The sequence below is a fragment of the Ictidomys tridecemlineatus genome, chromosome 12 (genome assembly GCF_052094955.1).
Source record: "Ictidomys tridecemlineatus isolate mIctTri1 chromosome 12, mIctTri1.hap1, whole genome shotgun sequence".
NCBI lineage: Eukaryota > Metazoa > Chordata > Mammalia > Rodentia > Sciuridae > Ictidomys > Ictidomys tridecemlineatus.
The window spans coordinates 85,581,640-85,592,173 of NC_135488.1; positions in this window are offsets into that span (position 1 = coordinate 85,581,640).

The following is a 10,534-nucleotide window of genomic DNA, read 5'->3' on the forward strand; positions in this document are numbered from 1 at the left end:
CATTTGAAAATATTGGTGAGTTGAATATATGGTTTTTTAAAAAATGATTTTATACATAAAAACTGTGACTGTTTAAAGTCTTTGCAAGAACACATAAAATGGGTTGTACTCAGATAGATATTTTGTCTTATGTAACTAGAACATCTTATTTACCAACATAAGAAACTAACAGCTATGTTGGTTTTATTTCCCAAATATCAGTAATTAAATTCCCTGTCCTCATGAAGTTGAATCACAGGACATAAACTACTGAGAAAACTATGTACAATTATATAAATCAGTTGTATTTTTAAGTTGTTAGTAATAAGACATAAATTTTCTGAATTGAAAGAGATAGTCTATCTTCCATAATTTTTTTACTCATTTTTAAATATTTAGCATGAGATAAATTGTAGCATATAAACATCGTTGGGATCTGTTTTATTATAAGGATTTTTTTTTTGTTATCAGAGATACTATGAGGGCAAAATTTTTTAATATTTTTGAGAGTTGTTAAATGTGATGATTGAGCAAATAACTTCCAACCATTTCTCAGAAAAGTTCTCAGACCATGAATAATATTTCTGAGAAATGCATTTAAAAATACAAAATTAGTGACATTAATATTGAGCTTTCAAACCAAAAATCTGTACATAGAACAGGAAATACATGCCAATAAAAATCAAATACTGGTGACGAGGTGGAGAAGGACATTAAAAATTATGCTTGACCAAAAAGAATCTATTTTGCCAATAATTCTTAAGGATTGCTCTTTAGGATGATGAAGCTTCTCAAGGGCGCCTTTCACCAACCCCACACAGTTTCAGCTGTGTCTATGTGTTGCGTGTGTGTGTGTGTGTGTGTGTGTTTTCTCTTCTAATTTCCATTTAGCCTTTGCAAGACAAAGAAATAAAGGGAAGATGGAAATCTCGAGCTACTCTGACACACAGAAGGACTTATAGTTTATTAATCAAAGAATTTAGCTTATCCCCCTCACTATTCATCTGAAATTAATTAAGTGTGTAGAATTACAAGGTGGGTGTATCCGAGACAGCAGGCCCTGCTCGGACTAATCAAAAGGGCACATGTTGAATGAGCACAATTTAGTTAAGGTTAATCCAGTGAAGATGATACCTCCCTGGTCTTAATTACCCTAGGTGATAGATTGTGGAATGGGAAAATAGGAAGGAAGGGAAATTCTGCCCTACTGAATACCAGGATTTTCTAATTTAATTTAGCTCTGTTTTCACAAATGCAAACAGTTTCCATTCACAGAGCAGGACCACACTCTTTGGGTTCTTGTTCAAGGTGGTTAAAAGAAAGAAAATAATAATTGCGCGTGCATTTTTAGGAAACATAAATGAGAACCAAATAAGATTTTAAAGGTGTTTGTGATCATCGTCTTTCACTGCACACTTGTCGGCTTGAAAGTTTTATCACAGTTCAGTGCATTCTTTGTGATTTCTGTTGATGGTTGGTTACTTTTTTGAATTCTCCTCTGAGTGCCGAGACCAGTCCCCTTCTGAAATAAATAGAGATATTGCTGCACCTACAAGATGAAATGAATACATCTGTATTATTCAAAACAATATAATTTAAATTGTATGCAGCCAACTTCCGTGGATGAATTGCACAGACTTAATATTGAGCGAAAGAATCCAGATGCAAGAATACTTGCTTTATGATTCGATTTATATTGAGCTCCAACAGACAACTCGATAGTGTTACCAGACAGGATAGTGGTTACCCTCAAAGGAGCAGTGGATGGTGAATTTCTGGGCACTGGTAATATTCTGTTTCTTAGGCTGGGCACTAGTTAGAGAGCCATGTCCACTTATAAAGACTTCATGAGCTTACCAATTTTTAAAATTTATGCTTTATGCTTTTTCTGCGTGTTTTTATTTCAATAAAATATTTACAAAAGGAAAATGAGCAAGGAAAAAATATGAGGTGAAAGATCGAATTGGGACGATACATTTTTAAAAGGCAGCTGAAGGCTGAGGATATCATTCTGAAAGAGAAAAAACTCAGGATTGTCTAGCAAAATAGCCTTAGTGAGGTTTGAATATATCCACTTTGCCATTTTAGTATTGCACACCCACAAGTGTTTGGATTATGCCTCAATTTCCATTCTTCACCAAATATCTGGACCTTTCTTGTTTCTTTTGTATGTATTAAAGCTGAAGTATGATTAGGAAACTTAGGAATATTATTCTTTGTCCCTGATTATGGTACAGCGTGCCCCCCCCCCATGTTTTCTTCATGCACATGCATTAAAAATCATCAGATGATTTCCTCGTTTTCAGTTTTGTGATATATTTTCTCCTCAAGAGGGGGTATCTGTTTCTGATTTATTAGCATTTGATCCCTTAGTTTCCTGCCATTGATCAAGCCTAATACTTAACTCAGCTGATGAGTTTTATATGAAATCTGATATTTTAGGAAGGCGGAAGGTTGAACCCATTTTTAATTTTTTTTCCTTTTTCTTTTTCTTTCTTTTTTCCCCTTCATTTCTTTCAGAGTTTGATGTGCACACGAGACCCCTAGTAAAGCTTGAAACTCTACTTATTTTTCACTACATCTCCCTGGTAGAAAACTTTTTGGAAGTAAACATGTATTTATCAATAAAACAGATGTTTGTCAAGTGTCATCCACATCCTGTCCTTGTATATACATTTACACTCTCTGGCCAAAACATGCCTTCACCCCACTACTGGCCTGCTGTCTGCTCTGCAATCTCCAGTGACGTCTCGGTCCATAAGGTCAACCCCCTGGAAACATCTGTATTTGATCAGTTTGCACAAAACGGGGGCCTTGCTAATGCTGGACTTCCCTGAAGTCAGCTTTGACAATAGTTGATTCACCATTACTGCCCGCCCGAGCCTCCCTTATGAAAACTCTTTTTTCCCCTCTGAGTCTATGCAATGCCCAGATTAACTCCTACTCTTATGAGCCCAGAGGCATTTGGAGTTCTACAGCTTCCCAGCTGCTACCACACTGGCAGAAGACTTTCCTATCAACGGGGAAAATGTCATTCTAATAATTGCTAAAGCTAGGACCATTTGTTGTCCTTTATCCACTAAAAAATAGCAAATGGAATCTGATGAGAAAGTCATGTCAGTGTTTCAGCCACTGCAGACCCTAATGTGCTCCCAGGGCCACCTCATGGGAGGAGAGTCATTATCCCATGTGTGTGACTTTTCCTTTCTCCCTCCCCATATTCCTGCTCTCTTTTTGTCATATTTTCTGTATTGTTTTGTCAACGTATTTTTCCAACAGAAAATCTAAAGATCACTTCTAAAGCCCTGTTTTCTTTATAACAAATAATAATAATAATGATAATAATAATAATTTTTAGGATAGTCTAATAGCCCCAAGAGGCTATTTTTGTAGGTGGAATGTATATTTTAATCACCTCAATAGGACAATTGAAATACAAAAGAAAAATCTGACAAAAAAAGTATAGCACAAACTTTTAAACTGAGAACAGAGACCTTAAGTCGCCATGAAAGAAGTTCACGAAAATTTGAGATATCATTAAATTCATTCTGGTAGAGCATTTAGAAAATCCCCAATCGGATGTTTACAAAATTTGCTTAGCACATTTTTAAAATGTTGAGGATCGGACCGTCCTTCCTTCACAAAGAGGGTGGAGAAGGGGCTGAAAAGATTAATGGATTGCCTTCTCTGAAGGGCTTCCCCGGCTATGGGTCCCAAGGAAGAGGCAAGAGGCCACAAGACAGCAATGCCCATCTCAGGGAGCTGTGGGTCTAGTTGACAAAAACCCTAAAATGTAAATAACAGAGAAAGATGATCTGTCTCCATAACCAGTAAGTGATTAAGTCACAAACACGCAGCTTGTCCACCGTTTCCGCAGGATGAGTACATGGGGAAAGAGACAACAGTCCCCCCTCGGGCCTCAGGGCTGTCTGCACTACTGCCAGACTGTCCCCCGAGCCTCACCTACAGGACACCCTCAGCACTGCTAGGACTGGGGCTGAGGCGCCCCACTTATAAAGAACACAGTTCTATCTCCCAAGACATCATCAGGAGGACACCATGTACACCAAGTGCCCGAGGCCATGTCACGGCCTTTGACCCAGCCTCCCACATCAGCCAGATCTGGGGTTCATGGCTACTGATGCCATCTGCATGAAAATGACTTTGTTTGGACATACTTCAGTCAGCTGCTTCTTAAATGCTCACTACTCTGTCTTCTGGCCCATCCACCCCCATGGAAGTCACAGGGTGACTCACATCACGGCATTTTCTTCTAAGAAAATTTCTTCTGCAAAATAACATACTGTAGGAGTGTCGCTTAGTCCATCAGAGGAGGACTGACTCTAAAAGGTATTGGAGTGGCTAGAGAAGCCCTTCTTGGCACCAAGGCCAATGTCTGGTCCCTAATGTCAATATTCTGGAAAACTTGACCTTTAGTTTTCACTGCTTTATGCAAATGATTCAAATGCGTTTCTCATCTCAGATTTCACCTCAGACTGGTCCCCAGGACAGTCTCTTAGTCATCTCTCTTTCTGAATCTCCCCTGGCGAAGGACCCCTTCCACTTCTTCCTGCAGCAGTCTCCCCAGTTTCCACTCTGGTGGGACCTCCTCCCAGGCTCCTTGATTTCCAGGCTCTTTGCCATTTAGGATACCAAGCACCTCCCTGCTGACTCACGGCTTTCCTCTCCTCCCCACCCCTCTTTTCTAGTCTTATGGCCATGAGGACCTTTCTCATCATTGACCTCATTTAACAGGTCTGTTAATAGAATCCTGGTTGTCACCTTTAGGGTTATAAGCCTTAGCCCTCCTGAGAGTTCTCTCAAAATCAGCCTTTCTCAAGTCTCTCCTTTGCTTTACTCCCCCCCCCAGCTTGCTGTCCCCTTGACCTGTGCTCTGCTACCCTTCGCAGGTGTTGCTCCTCCATGGGACTCAGCTACTCTGTGTGAAGGGAGGGGGGCTGCCAGGGGTGGGGAAGGAGAGGCTGGAGCCATGCCTCCTTGTCACCTTGGTTCCTTGTGTCTTCCTCCTTCTATTGATCCACAAAGACAGTTCAGGAGCCTGGCAGACATGCCAGGACTGTTCAGATTGTAAGTGAAGAAGTGATCAGTTATGAGAAGTGGAATCCCTTCTAGGCAACCAGACCGCTAGCACCATGCGAAAGCCCAACCTGTTCATTCCAGGGGAGTGCATCCGGCTCTTCCTTCTGCGGCTCCGAAGGCACCTTCTCTACTGTGTCATGTCCTCAGGGATGTTTCTCCATGAGGGTGGAGCCCAGTTCTGTTCTTTACAGATTCTGGCCCATGGCTGTCTTTGGATTCAAAGTCACATTCAATTTCATTAAATGCAATGAATGTAAAACATAAGAGGAATTTGGGATCGCTCTGAGCAGTGAAGGGAAAGCAAAGAGGGTGGCGCCTTTCAGGTCCGGTGATGGGGAATGAACACACATGAAAAGCACAGAAAGCAAAGGAAAATCTGTGTGGCCAAAGGAGAGGAGAGGTGACCAGTCTTTTGGGGGATGGGGGAGCATGCCTTGGAGAAAAGTCAAGGCTTGTCCTGTCAGAGGGACTCTGGGGGATAGAAAGAAAAATAGCAAAAATTTCTGCTTAATCTGTCATCCAGTTGACTAATTTTTAAGCAATTAACATTTTGAAAATATTTACCCACAACTGAACAACTAATAACTCAAACATGTCAACTAATTAGATTCCTTTTAACATGCAAACATTTCTCGCACCATTAAGCAATTAAAGGCTTCAAGATTCCCATATATCAAATTCTTTTAATTGCTTTAAATGTCTTAACAAATAGACAATAATTTGATGATTACGAAACTCATCAGTTAACTTATACTACCATCTGTTTCAAAAGGGGCCAACACCACACACATAAGTGGGATTCTTCTTCTTGTTTTTGTTCTAATTATTCATTTCCCAGTTCTTTTTTTCTTCACATTGAACATGATTTTCACTCAACTCTCAATGAGTCAGAGTTGCCTTCTCAGTGGAGCTAAGTAGCAAATACAAGTGGATAGACTTGATGGCAGAGAGGGGATGAGCCCCTGAAGCATGCTTTCTAAGGTGGAGCTACTCAAGGGAGATGCCCAGAAATTTAATACATGAAGACTCTGTTCATTACAGCAGAAGTATGCCTTTATGATTTTGATCTTTTCCCTCCAAATAATGCTTGTTCTGAGCATCTTATCTTACTGATAGTACAGTCTGACAGAAGTCAACTTTGAGCTGCCTCCTCTGGGTGTCTTCTCTTCATTTTACAGCAGATATAACTCTATTTTTTGAAATTACTGGTTCTCAACGGGTCCTGACCTGGTTCTGTTTTAGCTCAGGTGTTTAGTGAATTTGAGTTGTTAAAACTAGAGTGTTGCAGAGTGGATGCTCCGTGCTCCACTGACTAATGACAAGACCTTAGGCAAATCACCTTCCCGAGCTTCAGTTTCCTACTCTGGACTCCACCACTGAAGTTCAGTCAGTTCCAACCACCTGCGATACCTAGATTCCAAGGGGCAATTGTACGTTACATAGAACCAGCACTGTGGGCCTTCAGGGGAGGGTGTGACAGGTGTGAGCTGGAGTTAGGGACGCCCTGCAATGGAGGCCATGGGCCCAGTGGAATCCTAATGGACATCAGGCTTCAACTGGAAGAGGGAAAGAGGAAAGGTAGTTCAGAAAGGGAGAACCATGAGCAAAGGCCTGGCAACAGGAATGTGTGGTCCCTGTGGAAGTGGAATGCAAAGGAAGAATACTCAGGAGAAAACACTGTGGTGGTGATCACTGCCAGAGGGACATTTACTAATGGTGAACCTGAGCATCTCTATCTTGCCAGCGTTATCGGTTACCTACCATGTTTCCTACCTGACAATTGTCTATGGGATTTCCTTTGCAAATATATGCTTCAATCCAAATGCACTATAGCAAAGAGATGATTTGTGCGAGAAGTTGGAGGGGAAGACTGCCATCTGCCACACGCTAAAGTTTATGAGTATATTGGCTCTATCCCCTTTCACCCCTCTCATCCAGCCCCTGGCCTCCAGTTTTGGTTTTCTATTGCTCTGAATGCAATACCCAACAACACATAATGGTTTTAGGCAACAGTTTTAATTTTTTGTGCTTCTGTGGCCTGGCTGGGGTTGTCCAGACAGTTCTGCCCTGCATGTTAAGGGGGCTCATTCCTTGGCTGCATTAAGCTAGCTGCCAGATGGGCTCTGTTGGAAGGCCAAGGAAAGCTTCATGCTATGTCTGGTTCCTTGGTGCTTCTCCATGGAGCCCTTCTTTCCGCCGGGCTTTCTCCCTGCATGGGGGTGTCAAGGTGGTCGAACTTTTTCCATGGCTTCTGGCTTCCAAAAGGGGGAAGCAAAAGCTGCCTTTCGAAGGTCTGAGTTTGGGAATTCAGAGTGTCATTTTCACAGTGTTCTATTGATCAAAGAGGTCCCAAAGCCAATCCAAATGAAGCAGAGCTCTTGCTGGAAGGAAGCGCATGCACAGAAGAGGAACTGATGGTCATCATCTTTGAAGACTGTCTACTTCATCTCCTCCTTGCTACCTGGTTGTGCATGCAAGTTGCATGTGGGTTTAAAACAACAGTGGCAAACAGACCTCAGCCCCAACATTGATCCCCACGTCACGGGGTAGAATTTCCCATCTGCAAGCAACTGCAGTAATTTCGGGTGGCTCTGCTCACTTTGACTCCTCTCCTATGCCTAACACCACCACAAGTCAGGCTAATAGATTCTGAAAGAAATCAGATTTGCATAAAAATTCATGCATTCTTATTTCTTGAGTATTAACTAGAGGTCTGGAGTTAAAGCAGAGCACAATGTTTCCACGTGCGTGGAGCTTATATTATTATTAAGTAGGAATAACATATTAATAGTGGCATATTAATAGTAACAATGATATCTGCCATGACTTGGGCACCTATTCCTTCTCTACCAGGTGTGACACCCATTGCTTTACATACATGTGCTCTCGATCCTCCCAGTAACTCTGCAGAGAGAAGTTATTATTGTCTCCATTTTACAGAAGAAGAAATGAAGGCTTTAAAGAGATCATGTAATTTTCCCCAGGCCCAGAGTTTATCAGTGACAGGGCCAAGATCTAAATCTGGGATTATGTGCCTTCAAAGTGGGAAAATTGCAGAATGTCAATTATCAATGCACAGTCTTCAGTTATCCCAAGAACACCATGACATTACCAAAACAAAAATACTAGTCAGGCATATTCAATTGTGTGTGTGTGTGTGTGTGTCCATGCATAAGTGTTCGAGAAGGTAGTTACTATTGGGAAACCTAACAGTGCTAATGTTATCAAGCAGCGGTTTCCTATGTGGTCCAAAAGTTAAAACTATTTTCATAACAATACTAAGATGTTATTTGACTTTACATTCTCATTCCCCTGTGAGTTCTGGAATTTCCCACAGGCTGTATGATGTGTGATATTATAATAGACTATATGCAAAAATGCATGTGAGAACCAAATTGATTTCAAATAAATCAGACACTGGAAATATTTTCAAAACTGATACTGCCAGGCTTCCCACTATGTTTTGCTGTTGTGTTTGTATATGTAGTTATTTTTCATAAAAGTGTTATTTATATTAACATGTTATGGATTTGTCATGTTATTCTAATGAAGCAATAAATGTCTACAATCTTACCCATTTTAATTGCTAACATGGAAATTATCAATAGATATAGTTCATGAAAACAAAAGTTTATTGGAGTCCTCAATAATTTTCAGAATATGGAAAGGAGTCCTCAAAGCAAAGGGTTTGCCAGCTGCTGCTATCATGTGTTGCAATTGGGAAATAAGAAAGTTGAAAGCTGAAGGTGTGAGTCTTTCTCCTGAGTTTTGGCCAGCATCTCAACCATCTTAAAAAGGTGAAATGATATTCTTTGTAGGGACTGAGAAGAGAGAGCCTCTTGGAACCATGAAGACTGCACCAACGTGTTGAGAGCCACAGCCAAAGGGGCCTCAGCAAACTTTCAGACTGCCAGCTGATGATTGGCTCACAGCGGCCCAGCAACATCTAGCTGATTGGCTCCTCTGCGGTGATGCTCATTGGGCTGTTTCCCTGCCCTTTCAGACCACGGAGCTGCTCATTGGGGGACTTCTTTGGCCCCGCCCACACGACCCAGCCAATCGGCCTCAAGAGCAGGAGGATTGTGGGAGGGTGAGAGGCTTGGGTTGGTGTGAGAGGCTTGTGGGAAGCCGGTGGTGGCATTTTGGGCTCTGAGGGTATTTCCTGAGGAGCTGTTTTGTTTGGTGTGTGTGGTTCTGAAAATAATGTTCGTTTCTTTTGACAAGTGGCTCCTGAATCGTGCCCAGCCAGACCCCGGCACCAAAGATTCAAGTGGCAAGTTGAATCTCTCCCCATCTCTGTAGTTCCAAATCCTTGGTAGTTCTTAGGGTGAGGCATCTCTGCCCATTTCAGATTATGGCAGCTCCCCCGTGCTATGGAGACAACTAATTTGACTGGAGAGCCCCTTCAGAAAACATTGCCTGGAGCCAGGCACAGTGACGCGCACCTGTTAATTCCAGAGGCTTGGGAGGCTAAGGCAAGAGGATTGAAAGTTCAAAGCCAGCCTCAGCAACTTAGTGAGGCCTTAAGCAACTTGGTAAGACCCTCTCTCGAAATAAAAAATGGAAAAAAAAGGAGCGGGGAGGCTGAAGATGTTGCTCAGTGGTTAAGTGCCTCTGGTTTCAATCCCTGGTTTTAAGAAGAAAGAAAGAAAAGAAAAACAAAAGAAAGAAAACCTTGCCTGAGTGGATGCATACCCCCCTTACCCTGAGGACATTGGATGAGAGCTGATCTCCAGATGCCCAATATCTACCTATATTTGGTTCAAAAAAGAACATGGGCAAAGAAGCATCTGCTCATCAGTCTGGTTCTCAGAGTGGCTCTCGGTCAGCCTGCACCAGATCTCTGAAGGACACTTGGGAGGACAGAGGCTTGCAAGATGGATACTATGAGATGTATCACCTGTCACGACTAAACCAACTCCTCATCTTTAGCTCCCCACATCTGGGATAAACAATCCCACAGAGCAACTTGACTGGACCCAAGTCACACATTAACTTCTTCCTAAAACTTCTTCGACATGATTGTGAAGATGTGAATAAAATATCCCCCAAGTGGCCTGGTCCACACAGCCCAGCTTCACATTCTGACCTTCATTTTGAGGAGCATTAGAGTCCTTCAGACTGGGAGCCACACGGGACCAGCCGCAGTGAAGTGTGTCCCCGCTCCCTGCCACACCTCTGGCACCTCTTTCTTGACCTCTTTTCTTTCCTGCTTTCCATTTCTTCTGCTTCCTACTCTTCCTGTTTTCAACACCATTTTTCTTCCTATATCCTCTCTTCCTTTCCTTGGCTTTGAGCCTGGACTCCATAGACTTGACCTTGTCCTACTGGAGGCCTAAAGAGCAGGAGTAGGAGGTGCTGCTGAGCTGTATCCTGATGTAAAGGACAACGGGGGAGGAAGGGGAGAGAGTCCAAGTAAGCAAAGTGCCTTCAGTTTCAGAAAATAAGAAGCATG